Source organism: Ornithorhynchus anatinus, chromosome 3 (genome assembly GCF_004115215.2).
Source record: "Ornithorhynchus anatinus isolate Pmale09 chromosome 3, mOrnAna1.pri.v4, whole genome shotgun sequence".
NCBI classification, from domain to species: Eukaryota; Metazoa; Chordata; class Mammalia; order Monotremata; family Ornithorhynchidae; genus Ornithorhynchus; species Ornithorhynchus anatinus.
In genome coordinates, this window is record NC_041730.1 from 105,325,725 (window position 1) to 105,346,402 (window position 20,678).

Sequence of the window (20,678 nt, forward strand, 5' to 3'; positions counted from 1 at the left end):
AAATGTGTAAGGACAGGACTGTTGGTCTGCACTTTTGATGCAAACAGAAAGTCAGGTTGACGCGTAAGAGTTGGATATGGCAATCTTTTGCCCCAGATTTTAACCTCTGTGTAGAGTAATCAGTGGACCGATTGCTATTCTGATCTCATAATGCTTGTCAAAGTAGGAAGGCTCCTGTTTAATTTCATTTCTGATCCCATTTGTGGGAGTGGACTCATGTTGAGTGCCACGTGCATATATGGTCATTTAATTTCAGGATATCATAGGAAGGAGAAAGATGAGGATTGAAATTTGGCCTTTTTTTCACACACCAGTTCTCTTTGGCAGAGAGAGTGTGTCAGCTGAAAGAAGTTAAGACGGTTTATTGTTAATTCTTTTCATGTATCAGGTGGCATCCTATCAGATCTAAGTCTACATGCCACTCACAATTCCTCCTCCCATGCCCCCGATCCTCAGTGTAGTTTCTATTTGGCACAGCCTGGAATTAAAATGGGGTAATTACCCAAATGTTTAATCTGTGGAAGTGGGTAGACTTAATAGCTAAAATCTGATGCAGTTGCTATCCCAAACCTATCTTGTAAACTTCTCTTCTAGAGCACAAACCATTTCTACTGATTTTGGTAGTGATGGAGGGAATTGGGGAAAGTGTGGCCATAGCAGAACATTAGGATCACTAATCTGAGAAAAAAAAAATCTACAGAAAAGAATGGCAAAAAGGAATGGATATGGCCACTTGACAAACTGCCCCTAGAGTAAATTGGCCTTTATTTGTATTTGTAATCTTTTCCTTTCTGTGATTCCTTCCTTGAATCTCTAATGAGCAGCAGCAGGTTTTATATGGCTGGTGAAGCCAATAACTAAAGCACTCCAGAACAAATGTCTCTTTCAGTTCCCAGACTGTTTGAACTTAGCCAATATTTCAAATGTGCTTCATCCAAGTCTTAAGTAAAAAAGGTATCAATATGAATATGCTGAGAGAGTCACAACTGAAGACTGTGAGCCCGTCGTTTAGACTGTGAGCCCATTATTGGGCAGGGATTGTCTATCTGTGCCGAATTGTACATTCCAATCGCTTAGTACAGTACTCTGCACATAGTTAAGTGCTCAATAAATACTATTGAATGAATTAGTGATATTCCTTCCCATTTAGATCTTGGCTGTCCCCTTCCTGATTCCACTGTTGCCCCCTTTCATGGTCAAGGGCTGTGGCAAACACTAAGGTCTGCTGCTCACCTAGAAAACGATAATCAACCAGCTAAGTCTCCAAATGCAGCAGTACTGATCACTCAAAGTGAGATTGCTCACTCAGACACTAATTAGCTTCAGTTGGGCTCTCATTCAGGACCAAGATCTTAATCTCATTTAAACGTATAATGGCATACTTTTTCCCCAAGTGATTTCAAATCAACAGTAGTAATAAGAGAACAAAAATTCAGATTCAAGAAAGATGATTAAAGTTTTCCCATTTAAGGTACTGATTTTGCATTTCATACTGACAGCGATATCTTTGGGTCATTTTGCAGGCTTAGAGTTAAGGGAGGTTTTGTTCCCTTGAGTTGCCTTTCAAAATGGGACAGATTGGTCAAGGTGATCTGTTTAGTTTCTGCCAAGTAAAGTAGATTTGTATATTGGATAAGTAACTACTTAATTTTTTTCCCCTTCTTAAATCACAAATGCACTCTTTTGTCTTACACAGGCAAGTGAAATGGAGCAATTTCCTCAAGAAAAATATTAAGTGAATTTGATCAATGTAGATAGCAAATCTGACTTTCAGATCCCCAGCAAAGCAAAATTTTTTCTTAATGGTGTTATTTTTGTTTGCTTTGAATTATTGTTACATGAATATGCTCAACCTTTCTATTTCACAATTGTTTTAGAATATCTTGGAGTGGACTTTCCAAGTGTTTCAGAGTAGAATAGGAAAGTATGGACAACGATAACACAGTATTGCAGCAAATGCCATATAGAACATAAAGAGATACCATGCTTTATACTGTTGAAGTTACCTACCCTACAGTATATTTTTAGCTGGATCATTAAGTTAAATTACCGGAACTATTGGTTATTCTTTAATGGGTGAAAGATGAAATTTTTCAAAAAGTTCTATATTACTGAAGTCTTACTATTCTGTAAGTTGTTCTTATGCCTCATGCTTTGAATTTAAATAGAAATTAACTCACAGAAGGTGGATCCTGGTAAGATTAAATGATTGAAAATGTGAATTTTTGTACTTTACTCTGAGAGGAAAGTTGAGCTTAAGTGAACAAATGCAAAATAAAACACAGAGTAAAGGGAAGCTTGCCTCCCCTCATTCAAATTACTACTGAATAAAGGCCAGATTTCAAATATTAAAGGCAACATGAAATTAAAGGACCTAAATGAGTTTCAAAACTTACAGGAAAGCTGTAAAATGGTGAGCACTTCTAAACAGAGATAACATGACAGTTTCAGATCAAAGACAATCAAAGCTGCCATCCCTTTTGATGGGAAAATGCAGAGAACTGTGATTTGGATTTTTAGAAATTGAAATTTTTGTTTTCTACACTGCTCTGATGAATCATACAGTTGTAACAGAGCAGACACGTGGTGGTGCTGTTGCACTGACGAACATCCCTTAGGGCCTTTCCACACAAGAATACTCTTCAAAGTGGAGGAGAGCCTTTCTTCACTGATGGGTTTTCTGGCAGCTCTTGCTTTGCCTTTGATAAAGGTGATGATGATGATATAACTGACATAACAGGATTTCTTAGGTGCTTCCTTGTGCAAAGCCAGTACTAGACATTTAAAGGCTAGGGAAATGTAAAAGGTATGAACTATGCCCTCAAGGAGGTTACAGGCTAGTGATAGCAATATAATACTATAAGAACTCACTGTGTGCAGAGCACTGTGTTAAGAACAGGGAAAGAATGCAGCGATGAAAACTCAGCACTGTCCCTGTTCCTTGGGGGGCTCATAGTCCAAAAATACAAAGGGAATACAGTACATGAGCAATGAAAAACAAAAACCAAGATCAGTAGGGAGCTATGGCAGTGGAGCAGATTTCAGGCTCTGTGCAGTTCAGTCACAGCCACAGCCACAGTGACTGCTACAGCAGCAGTCTCAAAGTCTTCCCATTTTCTGGAGGTGGCACCAGGCTGAGGCTGCTTTTCTCTATCCTGATGGGGTGGTCAAAAACAAATCATGATGAAGGTTCCTTGATAAAGGGAAGAAGAGCTGGTACAGGATTCTGGGAAGTCCACATAGAATGCTAAAGGCCTCGAGAGCTGCAAAAGGGAAGACGACAATGATAAAATCATGAATTTTTCAATTAGGTTAAGAGACAGAGAGACCAACTTGAATAAGCTTTCAGAAAATTTGAAGATGACTCTGGAGAACTTGCTGAAAAATTGTATATTAAGAGTCCTCTAAGGTTGTAGAGAAGCCTCTAAAGTTGTGAGTGTGGTGGATACAGAAGATGAAGGTAGTAAAGGTGATAGAAAAACTAGTAGAAGGTGACATGCTTCAGCTTTTGATGTTTAAGTTTGAGGAAGTGATGAGCTATCCCAGTGGAGATGCCCAGAAGGAAACAAACAGCTAGAGAGCAAATAGGAGGTAATAATAATAATGATAATAATAAAATCATAATAAGTATTTAAGTGCTTACTGTCTGTCAAGCATTGTACTAAACACTGGGGTAGATACAAGAAAATCAGGTCCTACATGGGGCTAACAGTCTAAATAGGAGGAAGAAACAGGTTATTGAATCCCCAGTTTGCAGATGAAGGAACCGAGGCACAGAGATGTTAAGTGACTTAACCAGCAGGTATGGCCACAGGTAGGCTGGGATTAGAACCCAGGTTTTCTGATTCCTGTGCCCTGGCTCTGTCCACTAGTCCAGGCTGCTTCCCGTAAGACCAAAGCTGGAGAGGAGATTTAGGGATCACAGAGCTGATAGTTGAAACTGAGAGAGATGGTTAACTCCAAAAAGAGTTATGAAATAGCGAGAACTAAAAGCCCAAAATTGAGACTTGAGGAATATTTGCAGTTAGAGTGTGAGGAAAAAAGGAGTGATAAAAGGGATTTGAGTAGGACGTGATTGAGTGATCAATTAAGTACAAGGAACTCTACTAGATCTGCACTAAAGACCCTTCATTGATGAATTTTTCACTAGAAAGATGTCATTTTAAGAATAAGAATGTGTCATGAGGAAGAGTAATGACCTGAATTATGCTTAGAATTATAACCATCTGATTTTGATATTGATATTCATGAACTGGGCGCTAATTTCATTTCCTTGTTATTATAGTGTTCTTCTTCACTTTCCCATCCAAGGGTCTGAACCTGATTAGGGTGATTTCCTATGGGATTAACTCGGTATTGAATGGTCTGCCTCTGCATCTGGATGACTCCCAAGAGATGGGAAGTCCCCCAAACCTCTTTTGCTAGGGTACACCTAGGAGTCTGGTGCTAAGGCCATCCTTAGTCACTTCTGGATCAATCAATGACCCTACTCCCTGCTCCAGAACTGCTGCAGCTCAGCAGATGTTGCCCAAACAAGACCTGCCTTGGTCTTAGAGCCAGATCTTTCAGCACTTCCTCATCCCAAAAACCTCAGTACACCTTTTAAAGGACCCATATCCCCAGGGACCTAAAACTGTGGTTTTAGGGTGGATAAACTGGATAAACAAAACTTTTCCTATGTACACATTTACTCAAATGCACTTTTTTTGTGGGAGATGAAGCTTCCCTCAGCTTGACTTTTTTTTATGGCAATTGTTAAGTGCTTGCTATGTGCCAGCACTGTGCTCTGTGCTGGTGTAGATACAAGATAATCAGGTGGGACACAGTCCATATCGCACATTGGGTTTAGAGTCTTATCCCCATTTTACAAATGAAGTCACCAAGGCACAGAGAAATTAAGTGACTTCATTCATTCATTCAGTCATATTTTTGGAGTGCTTACTGTGCACAGAGCATTACGAGATGTTCTTCCCCTTGACGCTGTTTAGTGCCATTGTTCTTGTCTGTCCGTCTCCCCCGATTAGACTGTAAGCCCGTCAAACGGCAGGGACTGTCTCTATCTGTTGCCGACTTGTTCATCCCAAGCGCTTAGTACAGTGCTCTGCACATAGTAAGCGCTCAATAAATACTATTGATTGAATGAATGAATACTAAGCTCTTGGAAAGTACAGTTGAGCAATAGAGACAATCCCTGCCCACAATGGGTTTACAGTCTAGAAGGGGGGAGACAGGCATCAAAACAAGTAAAAAACAAATAAAAAATCAATAACAGAAATATAAACAAATAGAATTACATATATATATATATATATATATATATATATATATATACACACACATCAAAACAAGTATACAGGCGTTAATGTAAATAAATAGAATTATAGCTATATATAATAATATTGGGATTTGTTAAGTACTTACTATGTGCCCAGCACTGTTCTAAGCACTGCGGTAGATACAGGGTAATCAGATTGTCCCATGTGAGGCTCACAGTCTTCATCCCCATTTTTTACAGTTGAGGTAACTGAGGCTCAGAGAAGTTAAGTGACTTGCCCGAAGTCACACAGCTGACAAGCGGTGGAGCTGGGATTTGAACCTATGATCTCTGACTCCCCAGCCTGTGTTCTTTCCACTGAGACATGCTGCTTCTCACACTGTGGGGCAGGGAGGAGGGGTAGAGCAAAGGGAGCGAGTTGGGGTGATAGGAAGTGGGAGGGAGCTAAGAAAAGGGGTGCTTAGTCTGGCAAGGCCTTTTGGAGGAGGTGAGCCTTTGGTAGGGCTTTGAAGGTGGAAAGTGTGATTGTTGGGCAGATTTGAGGTGGGAGGGCATTCCAGGCCAGAGGTAGGACGTATGCCAGGGATCTATGGTGGGACAGGCGAGAATGAGGCACAGTGAGGAGGTGAGCACCAGAGAAATGGAGTGTGCAAGCTGGGATGTAGAAGGAGAGAAGGGAGATGAGGTAGGAGGGAACAAGGTCAAGAGATTTGAAGCCAATAGTGAAGAGTTTTTGTGACTTGCCCAAGGTCATATAGCAGATTAAGTAATGGAGCCAGAATTAAAATCCAGGTCCTTCTGACACCCAGGCCCATGCTCTATCCACTGGGCCACATTGCGTCACGATAGTTGCAGTTCATTTGTTTTGGTATATTATTCAAGAAGGAAAAATGCTTATTAGAAATCAGAGTATATTTCATTCCTAATGCCCTGATCTGCACAGGACAATCCTGGTAATGTTAACACCTTTGGGTAAACACTTTGTGCTAGTAAGGAGTCAAATTAGTTTTTTCTTCGGCAAGTCTCTTGAAAAAATACACCTCCTCTCGTCATTCACAGTCAATTCATTTGTTTGAATTTTTCTTTCAATCAGTGGCATTTATTGAGGCTCATTTTACTAAGCCCTTAATTCTCTTGCTTATTATGTGTGTCAGAGGTGAAAGCCTGTTAGAAAAACAATCTCTAATTAATGCAGACATCTGCTTTATTTTTCCCATTTCAACCCTTTAACTTTTCCAGACACAGGTCTCTGGAAAGGAGATGTTACCTTTTCCTAGGTTGACCAAGCAATATGACCATGGTTTCTCAAAATTTTTACAACACCATCCTCCCTATTTATCAAGCCTGCCACATTGGCATTATCCTCAACTCATATCTCACATTCAACTCTGATAAATAGATCCTGTCGGTTCTTTCTTCACAACATCTCCAGAACCTGCCCCTTTCTCTCCTTCCATACTACAACTATTCTGGCAATCAATCAATCAATCAACTCTGTCCTCCCCCCTCACTTTCCCAACACTGTAGACGGCACCACCTTCCTTCATCTCTTGCAAGTCTGTAACCTTGGTATTATCCTTGACTTCTCACTTTGATTCAACCCACATATGCAGTCCATCACTAAATTCTGTCAGTTTCACCTTCACAACATTGCTAAGATACACCTTTTCCTCTCCCTCCTAACTGTTATCATGTTAATGCAATCACATATCACACAATCAAATGTTACAATCGCGTGTTAATACAATCCTAGCCTGCTTCGATTACTATATCAGCCTCCTTTCTGAACCCCCAGCCTCCTGTGTCTCCCCACTCTGATCCATACCGCACACTGCCACCCAGATCATTTTTCTACAAAAATATTCAGGACACATTTCCCCACTCCTCAAGAAACTCCAGGGGTTCCCCATCCACCTCCTCATCGAACAAAAACTCCTCACCATTGGCTTCAAAGCAGTCAATCGCCTTGCCCCCTCCTACCTCACCTCACTACTTTCCTACTGCATCCAGCCTGCACACTTTGCTCCTCGAATGCTGTCCTTCTCACTGTCCTTGATCTCATCTACCTCACCAATGACCCCTTGCCCACATCCTGTCTCTGGCCTGGAATGCTCACCCTCCTCAAATCCAACAGACAATTACTCTCCCTCCCTTCAAAGCCTTATTGATGACCCATCTCCTAAAGAGGGCTTCCCTGACTTTCCTCTTCTCCCACTCGCTTCTGTGTCACCCAGATTTGCTCTCTTTATTCATCCCGCCTCCCAGCCCCACAGCACTTATGTATATATATGTAATTTGTTTATATTACTGTCTCTAGATTGTAAGATTGTTGTGGGAAGGGAATTTATCTGATTATTGCTACATTGTACTCTCCCAAGTGCTTAGTACAGTGGTCTTCACACAGAAAGTGCTCAATAAAAATGATTTAATGAATGAATGAGTATTTGGGAGATTACAACACAACAGTGTACCAGACACATTCTCTGACCACAATGAGTTTACAGCTAAACATTTATTATATCTCACCTCAAATACTGAATCTCAGCCTCTTCACTGACCTCCCTGCCTCTCCTCTTCTCTCTCCCCCTCCAGACCATATTTTGCTCTTCTGCCCAGATCATTTTCGTAAAAAATTGATGTGTGCACATCTCCCCACTCCTCAGAATACCTGCAATGGTTGCCCTCCATCTTCCACATCAAACAAAAACTTCTCACTTCCAGCTTAAAGGTAGTCAGCTATTTCTCTCCTTACTTGGCTCCCAGTACAACCTAGCCAGAACATTTTGCTCCTGTAACACCACCCTATTTAGTGTAACTCCATCTTCTCTCTCGTACCATTGATTCCTCACTCATGTCCTCCCTCCTTCCTGAAACTTCTTTTTCACGTCTTACAGATTACCACTTTATCTTCAAAGCCCACTACTAAAGTCTTATCTCCTCCACAAAGCCTTTCTTATCTAACTACTCATCTCCCCACTTTATTTTCCCTCCTCCTTCTGCATTAAGGGATACTCAGGTTGATACTTATTCCTGTAATTTCATTCATTCATTCATATTTATTGAGTGCTTGCTGTGTGCAGAGCACTGTACTAAGCACTTCCCCATAGCACTAGGGACATATCCTTGCTCTCTCTTACTTCTCCTTATTAATTCAGTGGATACTTCTACTAGATTTATGATCCATAAAGACAGGCATCATTTCAACCAACTCTATTACTAAAAAAATCCTATCTCCTCCAGGAAGCCTTTCCTGTCTAACTACTCATCTCCCCACCTTTTTCTCCCTCCTTCTTCTGCACTTAGGGATATTCACTCTGATACTCATTCCTTCCCCACCCCTACAGCACTTGTGTATATCCTAATATTCCGTTGTTTCCTTTATTAATTGTGTGACACCCCCCTCCCAAATGTATAATCATTAATGACAGGGATAGTGTCTACCAACTATATTGTACTTTGTAAGTGCTTACTACAGTACTCTGAACATAGTAAGAGCTCAATAAATACCATTGATTAATCATTTACATGATTAATGTAATTTAATGATTACATCATTATTTACATGATTCACATAATAAAAATATATGTATATAAATGCACCTAAATATAATATTTACTCAAAATGAAAGGATGCTTTTGCTCTGAGACAAGTTTAGTCAAAAAAAGGGTAGTAACATGGATAATAGTCTGCTTTGTTTGTATGTTTTATTTTGTTTTGTTTTAGTAAAGTCATTATAAAGGGGTGTTACCTAAGAAGGTTCCCCTCCACTTTAAACTTCTTACTAGCCAAGTCTTCAGTTACATCTCTCTCTTCTATAACACTAGAAATTGGTTGAATCCTAGAAATTGATTGAAAAGCTACAATATTCAGACAGATTAGGGTTGGAGAAAACAGCACCTATTCAATTTATTTGTACCTAGTCTTTTTTTTTTTTAATAATACAGATAGAAAGGTTTGGGTGCCATATCTGCATTGTAAAATTTTTCACAAACTGACAGATATATGTGCAAGATTCCCATATATTTAAGAATGAATTATTAATCTTCCCTTTATGCCAAAGCAGTTGGACACCTGTTTGACTATTTGCCTTTTTTTTTTAGATAAATCTTTTGCAGTTTTGTATGTTAAAATTTCCCTCACCTAGACTAAAAGCCCATTGTGGAAAGATTGTGTCTACAAACTCTATTGTATCATATTCTTACAAGAGAATAGTACAGTGCTCTGTGCACAGTAAACACTTGATAATAATAATAATAATAATAATAACAGTAATAACAATAACATTTACTGACTGCCCAGCAAGGTTATATTCAGTGCATGTAGTGCTCTTTCTACATTGTTTTGAATGAGATTTACTTCGGCTAACAAACAATTTTCTTGGAAGGGAATTTGCTGTCTGTTTTGGCATTTTCCTCCCTTCTTCACTAGAATATATCACTAGATTAAAAAAAAAAGAATTTTGCTGTGTTTGTGATGTGAGATCACTCTGAGGAAGGTCCTGAGGTTCTTAAGGGAAAGTGTGTTTTTTTTTATTTAAAAAAAATTCAGAATTTATTTTTCAACCTTCTCCATAGTTATCTATTCTGCTTTTTTTCCATGGCATAACAATCTTACATTTTATTTGTAGAGCTTTCAATGCACTTGCAGAAATCGAGGACAAGTGAGAGACTTATGATCTGGCTTGTGCTTGCTTTACACTGTGTTTGCTACACATCATGCATGTACACACCCCTAGATGATCTGTTATTTATTCTCACTGCCAGATTTTGGCGGCTTCCAGATTTTTGGCCCCTGCAGGCCTGAATTCATACACCTTTAAACCCTTTCTCTGCTTGCCCACCTCCGACTTCGACTTTCAACAGGGCAGTTACCATTGAATTCCAAAAATTTCCCATCCACCTTCCTTTAAAAGGCCATATCCTTTTTCCCACTGCAATGCTCAGGATCAAATTTAAAGGTGACACTACCTTCACCCCAAGGAACCCAGAACCCCTAGACACATCTCTTCCTTAACCAAGACAATGTCAGTTTCTTCTTTGTTTAGAAGTTTCAACTAATAGGACCCAAGACCTTCTTAGAAAAGAGTCAACTGGGAGGTTGCCTCCAAAAGATTCAGAAATCACTGATGGAGACATGTCTGTGTTCATGGGTGCTGGTGAAATTAAACAGAAAAGTCTAAAATGAGTTGCATTTTCTATTATTGTAAGAATCTGTGAATATTTTCTTATTTTATCTTGTAAGCTATGATGGGTGGCAATACCACTTGAAAATGATTTACATTTATAAATACAATCAGAGTTTGAGTAATGCACATCAGGTATATAATTTATTTAAATAGCATTTCATTGATAATAATGGGAGCATAAAATTATATTTTGTTTGTATCTTTTTTCAGTTTTTTTAAAACTTGAGACTATTTTTTTCCTTTTTTCTTTTCCTTTGCCATAGTAATAATCTTTTATTGGAGATTGCAATAGCCTTTCTTTTTATAGTCACCTTACACCTTTTTGAAATTTTAAAAGAACTGTTAATAGTGATATGAGCATTCTTGTTTGTTCTTAAATATAAAATGGGTAAAATTTGAAAAAAAAGATTTTTCTTTCTGTAACAATATTTTGAAGGAGTGCTAAAAACATATAATAGCACTCTTCTTAAAAAATTGTAGAGGCACTCATTGATCAATCTCTGAAAGGCCAAGATTGTGGAGTGGAACAATTGAATTATGAATTATTAACTCTGGTGTTGCAGTGTATTATTAATTTTTGGCAACACTGCTAAACAATGGTTCCATCATAATATGTAGCATCACAGTTATACTCTCCTCAGTGCTTCCTTTTCTGAGGCCTCGAAAGTATGTGTTATTCCTGGATCAGTGATATATTGGTTTTAAGTAAAAAAAATCTTAAGTATCCTCCATATCTACCTTGGAAGTAGGTTGTTTCCCACATACTTATTTTCTACGGTGGAAGTGAAGGCAGAGCTTCTGTGAATCATCGCACAAACAATTTGGGGTAAAAAAAATGCCACATGACCATTGCACCAAGAGACAGATTGGAAAATAGTATTACATATCACAGATGGAGAACGGCAGAAAACCCATCATTCCTTTTGTGCTGGAGAATAGGCATGGCCCAGTGAATAGACCATGGGCCTGGGAGTCGGTGCTTAATACAGTGCTCTGCATACAGTAAGCACTCAGTAAGTACGAGTAAATGAATTGAATGAATGACTTGGCTTTTCATCCGAGCTCCACCACTGGTCTTCTCTGTGACCTTGTCAAGTTATTTAACTTCTGTGCCTCAGTTACCTCAGGGGATTAAGACTGTGAGCCCTGTGTGGGACATGCACTGTGTCCAAATCTGATTAGCCTGTGTGTATCCCAGTACTTAGTTCAGTGCCTAGGATATAGCATTTAAAAAAATACCATACAAAAAATGTAGGTAGGGAAGATGCAGAGATATTTTTACCTACTCCCAGGCCTTCCCTAATTAAGCCCTATTTTCACTGACTTCCTTTCTGTCCTGCATCACCCATGTACTTGGATTTGTAGCCTTTAAGCACTTAATATGGCCTCTACTCTCAGCCCCAGAGCTCCTATGTACATATCCATAATTTATGTATTTATATTAAGATCTTTCTCCCCAGATGGGGAAGGAAAGTGGGCAGGGATTGTGTCTATCAACACTTTTGTATTATACTCTACCAACTGTTTAGTATAGTGTTCTGCACACAGTAAGTGCTCATTAAATACCATTGATTGATTGAAGTATCACCGTTAGTATTAATAGTACCAAAACATTCAGGAAGTGTTTCTTCATTCCTCAATAAACTCCAGAGGTTGCCCAACCCCCTCTACATCAAACAAAAACTCCTCACCATTGGATCTAAAGCACTTAAATCACCTTCTCCTCTCCTTCCTCACCACAGTAGTCTCCTACTACAGTCCAGCCTTCGCACTTCATTCCTCCAACGTTAACCTTCTCACTGTACCTAGATCTCATCTATCTCACTGCCAACCCCTCACCTTGTCCTGCCTCTGGCCTAAAATGCCCTCCCTCCTTAAATCCAACAGACAATTGCTCTGCCCTCCTTCAAAGCCTTATTGAAGGCACAGCTCCTCCAGTAGGCCTTCCCTGACTAAGTCCTTCTTTCCTCTTCTTCCACTCCCTACTGTGATGACCTGACTTGCTCCCTTTATTCACCTCCCTTCCTAACCCCACAGCATTTATGTAAATATCTGTAACTTTTATATATATTATGTCTGTCTCCCCTCTAGATTGTAAGCTTGTTGTGGGCAGGGAATGGATCTGTTCATTTTAAATCATACTCTCAAGCGCTTAGTACAGTACACAGCACACAGAAAGCACACAATAAATAAGATTGATTGAATAAATGAATGATGGAAGAACCACTGTCTTGGATAATTTCTACCTCTATAAAATTGTCTTCCTCTCTGGGTCTCATCTAGAGAGTTTCCAGTACTCTACCAGTCTTGACTATGGAGGGAGTGTCAAACAGAGGCCTACCCATTCCATTCCTAGCTTGGGCAGTGGCTAGTGAGTGGAAGGCAATCTGCTACAAGTCAAAACTCACCCGTGCTGGACAGCAGTGGCAGTCGAGGGTGGAGACTCGAGTTTACTGCATGGAAGGCGGCAATGGTAAACCACTTCCCTATTTTTACCAAGAAAATTCTATGGATACATTAACAGAACGATTGCAGGTGGAGAGTGGGGCATTCTTGGAGAGATGTATCTGTGGTGTTGCTATGGGTCGGAAACAACTTGACAGGATAAGACAAGATCAAATTATCCAGAACAGTGCAGAATAAGCCTGCTCTCAACTTAATGGATCCCTGGGAAATGTTGCTAGAAGCTTGGGAGAGTACATTATGACATATTTGGCAGCCATGATTCCAACCCTCAAGGAACATACAACCTAGATGGGGAGATAGACATTAAAATAAATCATTGAAAATGCAGCAGAGTATAGCGGGCCTCAGTGGAAAGAACACAGGCTTATGAGTCAGAGGTCATGGGTTCTGTTCCCGGCTCTGCCACCTGTCATCTGTGTGATTTTGGGCAAGTCACTTAACTTCTCGGTGCTTCAGTTACCTCATCTGTAAAATGGGGATGGAGACTGTGAGCCTCATGTGGGACAACCTAATTACCCTGCGTCTACCCCAGCTCTTAGAACAGTGCTCTGCACATAGTAAGTGCTCAATAAATACTATTGTATGAATGAATACTGTATGCGAGCAACCACCCAAACATGTATGTGCCTAATTTGATATGCTTAAAGAGAAATTTCTTTATCATGAAGAACTTCTTAATCATGAAGAACTTATTAAGGAGTTCACATTAATTTTCATATGTACATATATAGTTTTTGTTTGTTATTTATGTACTCTAAGCTAAGTATTTGATTTAAGGACAGCTGAAGACAAACAAACCTTTTAATGAGTTGTCCCTTTATCAAACTTTTTGTTTAGCATTCAGTGAATGTAATGTTTTGAAAACATTTTGTGGAATTCATTTGCTGAGGCCTGGTTAATCTTTCAGTTATTACAATCACTGTGAAAGAAAGCTATTTCAAAGCACATTTTTATGATTCCATTACAGGCATACACCACAATGGGGCTTTAGTATGTTCCTTAAAATTGTGGCCAAACGGCAGTTCAAAATTTTAATAGGCTATGACTAATATATTGAATAGTATAATAAAAATCCTAGAAATATATATCTGAAACTTGAGTAGGGATGACAAGCACACACATTATTCAATGTTATTTATTTCTGACAAATTCTGTGTGGCTAGAGATTAAGTACTGTATTTTTTGAAATACTGTACCTTTTGATTCATCAAAAACTTCTTGGTATTAGGTTCTGTTTCATTGCAGTCTTAAATTTGTAATTGTGTTTTATAGAAAATCTCCTGATCTGAAAGATTGTTTTTTCAGAGTATAGGCTGTGTGATTAAAGGGATTGAATCAACAGACTTAATGCAAATGTGGAGGAAGTCAGCACCAGGACCACATTAAAAAAACAATTCTCGACAAACACTGGTTTTCACCGGCGAGGTTTCCTTTCAAATCTTAAATGCTAAAGCTGATGCTGAATATTAAAAATGAAGTGTTTCTAATTTAAATGATCAAGCAGGTAATTAGAAGGATAAAAATTACTAGCAACATTTTTACCGGGCCATTGCACAATTACTCAGTAGAAGAAGAAATGTCCTATCTTGATATCTGTATCTTTATCTAATTATATCTCTATATAGATATAATTTTGTTTCTGAAGATATTACTGAGGGTGAGCTCTTAATTCATACGAATGAGTTGGCTGAAAAGATGTTCCTTTCCTTATTGTTTTTTATCTAATGGAAGACTGGCTCTGCAATAGTAAACGCTCAATAAATATGACTGATAGATTGATCCTTGCTGTGACATTAGGCTTTATTCCTCAAAGGACTGTTTTTAATTTGTTAGAGAAGCAGCATGGCTCAGTGAAAAGAGCACAGGCTTAGGAGTCAGAGGTCATGGGCTCTGCCACCTGTCAGCTGTGTGACTTTGGGCAAGTCACTTAACTTCTCGGTGCTTCAATTACCTCTTCTGTAAAATGGGGATAAAGACTGTGAGCCTCACGTGGGACAACCTGCTCACCTTGTATCCCTCACCCCCCCACAGAGCTTAGAACAGTGCTTGGCACATAGCACTTAAATACCAACATTATTATTATTGTTACTATACTACAAGATTAAAGTTAATCAAACGCAGACCTGGTCATAGGACCTGGGTTCTAATCACAGCTCTGCCACTTGCCTGCTGTGTGACTCCAGGCAAGGCACTTAACTTCCCTGTACATCAGTTTCCTTATCTGTAAAGTGGAGATTGTATTCCTCTTCTCCCCTCTAATTAGACTGTGAGCATGATGAGGGACAGGGATTGTGTCCAACCTAAATAACTTGTATCTACCTCAACACCTAGAACAGTGCTTGACAGATAGTAAGCACTTAATAAATGTTATTATTATCATTAATAATAATAGATTAATAGGATTTGAGTACATACTATGTGCAGAGCAGTGAATTCATTCATTCATTCATTCAATAGTATTTATTGAGCGCTTACTATGTGCAGAGCACTGTACTAAGCTCTTGGAATGAACAAGTCGGCAACAGATAGAGACAGTCCCTGCCGTTTGACGGGCTTACAGTCTAATCGGGGGAGACGGACAGACAAGAACGATGGCAATAAATAGAGTCAAGTGGAAGAACATCTCGTTAAAACAATGGCAACTAAATAGAATCAAGGCGATGTACAATTCATTAACAAAATAAATAGGGGGGTAATAAATATATACAGTTGAGCGGACGAGTACAGTGCTGAGGGGATGGGAAGGGAGGGGGGAGGAGCAGAGGGAAAGGGGGGGAAAAGAGGGTTAAGCTGTGAAGAGGTGAAGGGGGGTTGGTAGGGGGAGTAGAGGGAGAAGAGGAGCTCAGTCTGGGAAGGCCTCTTGGAGGAGGTGAGTTTTAAGTAGGGTTTTGAAGAGGGGAAGAGAATCAGTTTGGTGAAGGTGAGGAGGGAGGCCGTTCCAGGACCGCGGGAGGACGTGGCCCAGGGGTCGACGGCGGGATAGGCGAGACCGAGGGACGGTGAGGAGGTGGGCGGCAGAGGAGCGGAGCGTGCGGGGTGGGCGGTAGAAAGAGAGAAGGGAGGAGAGGTAGGAAGGGGCAAGGTGATGGAGAGCCTTGAAGCCTAGAGTGAGGAGTTTTTGTTTGGAGCGGAGGTTGATAGGCAACCACTGGAGTTGTTTAAGAAGGGGAGTGACATGCCCAGATCGTTTCTGCAGGAAGATGAGCCGAGCAGCGGAGTGAAGAATAGACTGGAGCGGGGTGAGAGAGGAGGAAGGGAGGTCAGAGAGAAGGCTGACACAGTAGTCTAGCCGGGATATAACGAGAACCCGTAGCAGTAAGGTAACCGTTTGGGTGGGGAGGAAAGGGCGGATCTTGGCGATATTGTAAAGGTGAAACCGGCAGGTCTCAGTAACTGATAGGATGTGTGGGGTGAACGAGAGAGACGAGTCAAGGATGACACCGAGATTGCAGGCCTGAGAGACGGGAAGGATGGTTGTGCCATCCACGGTGATAGAGAAGTCTGGGAGAGGACCGGGTTTGGGAGGGAAGATGAGGAGCTCAGTCTTGCTCATGTTTTAGTTTTAGGTGGCGGGCCGACATCCAGGTGGAGACATCCTGGAGGCAGGAGGAGAGGCGAGCCTGAAGGAAGGGGGAGAGGACGGGGCGGAGATGTAGCTCTGCGTGTCATCTGCGTAGAGATGGTAGTCAAAGCCGTGAGAGCGAATGAGTTCACCGAGGGAGTGAATGTAAATGGAGAACAGAAGAGGGCCAAGAACTGACCCTTGAGGAACTGCAACAGTTAAAGGATGGGAGGGGGAGGAGGCGCCAGCGAAGGAGACCGAGAATGACCGGCCAGAGAGGTAAGAGGAGAACCAGGAGAGGACGGAGTCTGTGAAGCCAAGGTGAGATAAGGTATGGAGGAGGAGGGGATGGTCGACAGTGTCAAAGGCAGCAGAGAGGTCAAAGAGGATTAGAATGGAGTAGGAGCCATTGGATTTGGCAAGAAGGAGGTCATGGGTGACCTTAGAGAGAGCAGTCTCGGTAGAGTGGAGGGGACAGAAGCCAGATTGGAGGAGGTCTAGGAGAGAATGGGAGTTAAGGAATTCTAAGCATCGATTGTAGACGACTCGTTCTAGGATTTTGGAAAGGAAGGGTAGTAGGGAGATAGGGCGATAACTGGAGGGGGAAGTGGGGTCAAGAGAGGGTTTTTTTAGGATGGGGGAGACGTGGGCATGTTTGAAGGCAGAGGGGAAGGAGCCATTGGAGATTGAGTGGTTAAAAATAGAAGTTAAGGAAGGGAGGAGGGCAGGGGCGATGGTTTTAATAAGGTGAGAGGGAATGGGGTCCGAGGCGCAGTTGGAGGGGGTGGCACTTGTGAGGAGGGAGGAGATCTCCTCTGAGGATACTGCAGGGAAGGATGGGAAAGTAGGGGAGAGGGTCGGTGGGGGGAGGGGAGAGGCGGAGGGGTGACTTTGGGGAGCTCAGACCTGATTGTGTTGATTTTCGTGAGGAAATAGGTGGCCAGATCATTGGGGGTGAGAGATGGGGGAGGGGGAGGAACAGGGGGCCTAAGGAGAGAGTTAAAGGTCCGGAACAATCGGCGGGGGTGACGGGCATGGGTGTCGATGAGGGAGGAGAAGAAGTTTTGCCTGGCGGAGGAGAGGGCAGAGTTAAGGCAGGAAAGGATAAATTTGAAGTGTGTGAGGTCGTCTTGGTGCTTAGACTTCCGCCAGCAGCGCTCAGCAGCTCGAGCATAGGAGCGTAGGAGGCGGACAGAGGAGGTGATCCAGGGCTGTGGGTTAGTGGAGCGAGAGTGGCGGAGGGAAAGGGGGACGAGAGAGTTGAGATGAGTAGAGAGGGTGGAGTTGAGAGCGGAGACCTGATCATCGAGAGTGGGAAGTGAGGACAGGGCGGCAAGGTGAGGAGAGATGCTTTTGGAAAACGGATGGGATCAAGAGAGCGGAGGTCTCTGTGGGGGAGTAGCAAAGATTTGCAGGGGGAGGGAATGTGAGAGATGAGGCAGGTGAGAAGGTTATGGTCAGAGAGAGGGATTTCAGAGTTGGTGAGGGAGGAGATAGTGCAGCGGTAGGAGATGATGAGATCGAGGGTGTGATCGAAGAGTAGATACATTCCCTGTCCAAAACAAGAGTGTGAGCTCATTATTGCTGTCTTTGCTAGCAATGATTACCTGAATTATAAGTACCAGGTTTGGTACCAAGCATTAAAATAAATATAGGAAGATTTAATTTAGACTTAGTTTCTGTCCCACAAAGGGCTCACAACTTACATGTGTGAAAACAGCACATATAACATAAAAACTCTATGTAAACTAAACCAAGTTATCATAAAATAATAAAAATAAAAATAGCAGTGAGCATATCAACTATGCCGTATTTGGGGAAGAAAATCCAACAGCATGGGGACTTGGGTTTTTGAATATTCTCTGGGTTCAGATATTGTTCATGTCCAAGTTTTCATGATGTCATCATTCTACTCGTAATTTTTGAATGTTATTTTGTCTTTTTAGATCTCCCATTTTCGGCCGGTATTACCAGTTCATTTTGTGAAAATCACAAGTTATTCCCTATGGTAATTACAATTATCAGAACAAGCTCTATTAAAAAAAGGCTGCTAATGTTAGTACTTTAGATAATTGCATTAATCCACTGAATGTTCTTGCATATTTTCAACTGTAAATGGTAAATTACCTGAATTATAAGTATGAACTCAACATGAGCAAGACTGAGCTCCTCATCTTCCCTCCCAAACCCGGTCCTGTCCCAGACTTCTCTATCACCGTGGATGGCACGACCATCCTTCCCGTCTCTCGGGCCCGCAATCTCGGTGTCATCCTTGACTCGTCTCTCTCGTTCACCCCACAAATCCTATCAGTTACTGAGACCTGCCGGTTTCACCTCTACAATATCGCCAAGATCCGCCCTTTCCTCTCCACCCAAACGACTCCCTTACTGTTACGGGCTCTCATTATATCCCGGCTGGACTACTGTGTCAGCCTTCTCTCTGACCACCCTTCCTCCTCTCTCGCCCCGCTCCAGTCTATTCTTCACTCCGCTGCTCGGCTCATCTTCCTGCAGAAACGATCTGGGCATGTCACTCCCCTTCTTAAACAACTCCAGTGGTTGCCTATCAACCTCCGCTCCAAACAAAAACTCATCACTCTAGGCTTCAAGGCTCTCCATCACCTTGCCCCTTCCTATCTCTCCTCCCTTCTCTCTTTCTACAACCCACCCCGCATTCTCCGCTCCTCTGCCGCCCACCTCCTCACCGTCCCTCGGTCTCGCCTATCCCGCCGTCGACCCCTGGGTCACGTCCTCCCGCGGTCCTGGAACGGCCTCCCTCCTCACCTCCGCCAAACTGATTCTCTTTCCCTCTTCAAAACCCTACTTAAAACTCACCTCCTCCAAGAGGCGTTCCCAGACTGAGCTCCTCTTCTCTCTCTACTCCCTCTGCCATCCCCCCTTTACCTCTCCACAGCTTAACCCTCTTTGTCCCCTTTTCCCTCTGCTCCTCCACCTCTCCCTTCCCATCCCCACAGCACTGTACTCGTCCGCTCAACTGTATGTATTTTTGTTACCCTATTTATTTTGTTAATGAATTGTACATCGCCTTGATTCTATTTAGTTGCCATTGTTTTAACGAGATGTTCTTCTCCTTGACTCTATTTATTGCCATTGTTCTTGTCTGTCCGTCTCCCCCGATTAGACTGTAAGCCCGTCAAATGGCAGGGACTGTCTCTATCTGTTCCCGACTTGTTCATCCCAAGCGCTTAGTACAGTGCTCTGCATGTAGTAAGCGCTCAATAAATACTATTGAATGAATAAATCATTTTGGCATGAGCAGGTACAAATAGGTATGAAGTGATGGAGCAGATGCTTAGGGAAGATCATCATACGAAAGGGAATAATTGAAACAGCACCAGACACAACTAATGCAACTGCAGGGAAATACTGAGGTCTGTAGAAGGAACAGTTTGCACATTTATCTAACTGTACCTCAACACATGGAAAATTATTTAATAGTAAATTACTGTTCAATACAAAAGACAGACACACACAAACACACACACACAGAGGCATTCTGTAGTGGTTAGAGCACAGGTATGCAAACTAAAGGATCTGCTTTCAAATCTGAGCTCTGCCATTTGCTAGGTGTGTGATCTTAGGCAAAAAACAACTTCTCTGGCCTCAGTTTCCTCCTCAGTCAATTAATCATATTTATTGAGGGCATACTGTGTACAAAGCATTATAGAAGCAGCATAGCCTAGTGGCAAGAGCATGGGCTTGGGAGTCAGAGGTCGTGCGTTCTAATCGTGTCTCTGCCACTTATCTGCTGTATGACTTTGGACAAGGTCACTTAACCTCTCTGTGCCTCAGTTACCTTATCTGTAAAATGGGGATTGAGATTGTGATCCCCACATGGGACAACCTGATCAACTTGTATCTACCTCAGCACTTAGAACAGTGCTTGGCACATAGTAAGTGCTTAACAAATATCATAATTGTTATTATTATTATCATTATATTTGTAAAATGAGGATCGAATACCTATTCTTTCTCTCTGTTAGTTGTGTACTTACTGTGGGGCATGGAACTTGACTGACCTGAATATCTTGCATCTACCCCAGCAATTACTAATGCTTAATAAACATTATCATCATTCTTGCTATTAATAATAATTTGGTTCCTTCCCAGATCAGGTACATCAGGTACAGATCAGGTACCCAGGTCTAGTTACAGAGTATATGTTCAA

General features: G+C 41.6%; 1 non-coding gene across 1 annotated transcript; it reads left to right on the top strand.

Annotated features, from left to right (window-relative positions):
- Positions 1-12,722: 12,722 nt before the first annotated feature.
- Positions 12,723-12,859, top strand: LOC114810870. The gene has a single exon (XR_003758560.1). It is a non-coding gene; the product is annotated as a small nucleolar RNA SNORA7 (small nucleolar RNA).
- Positions 12,860-20,678: the final 7,819 nt, after the last annotated feature.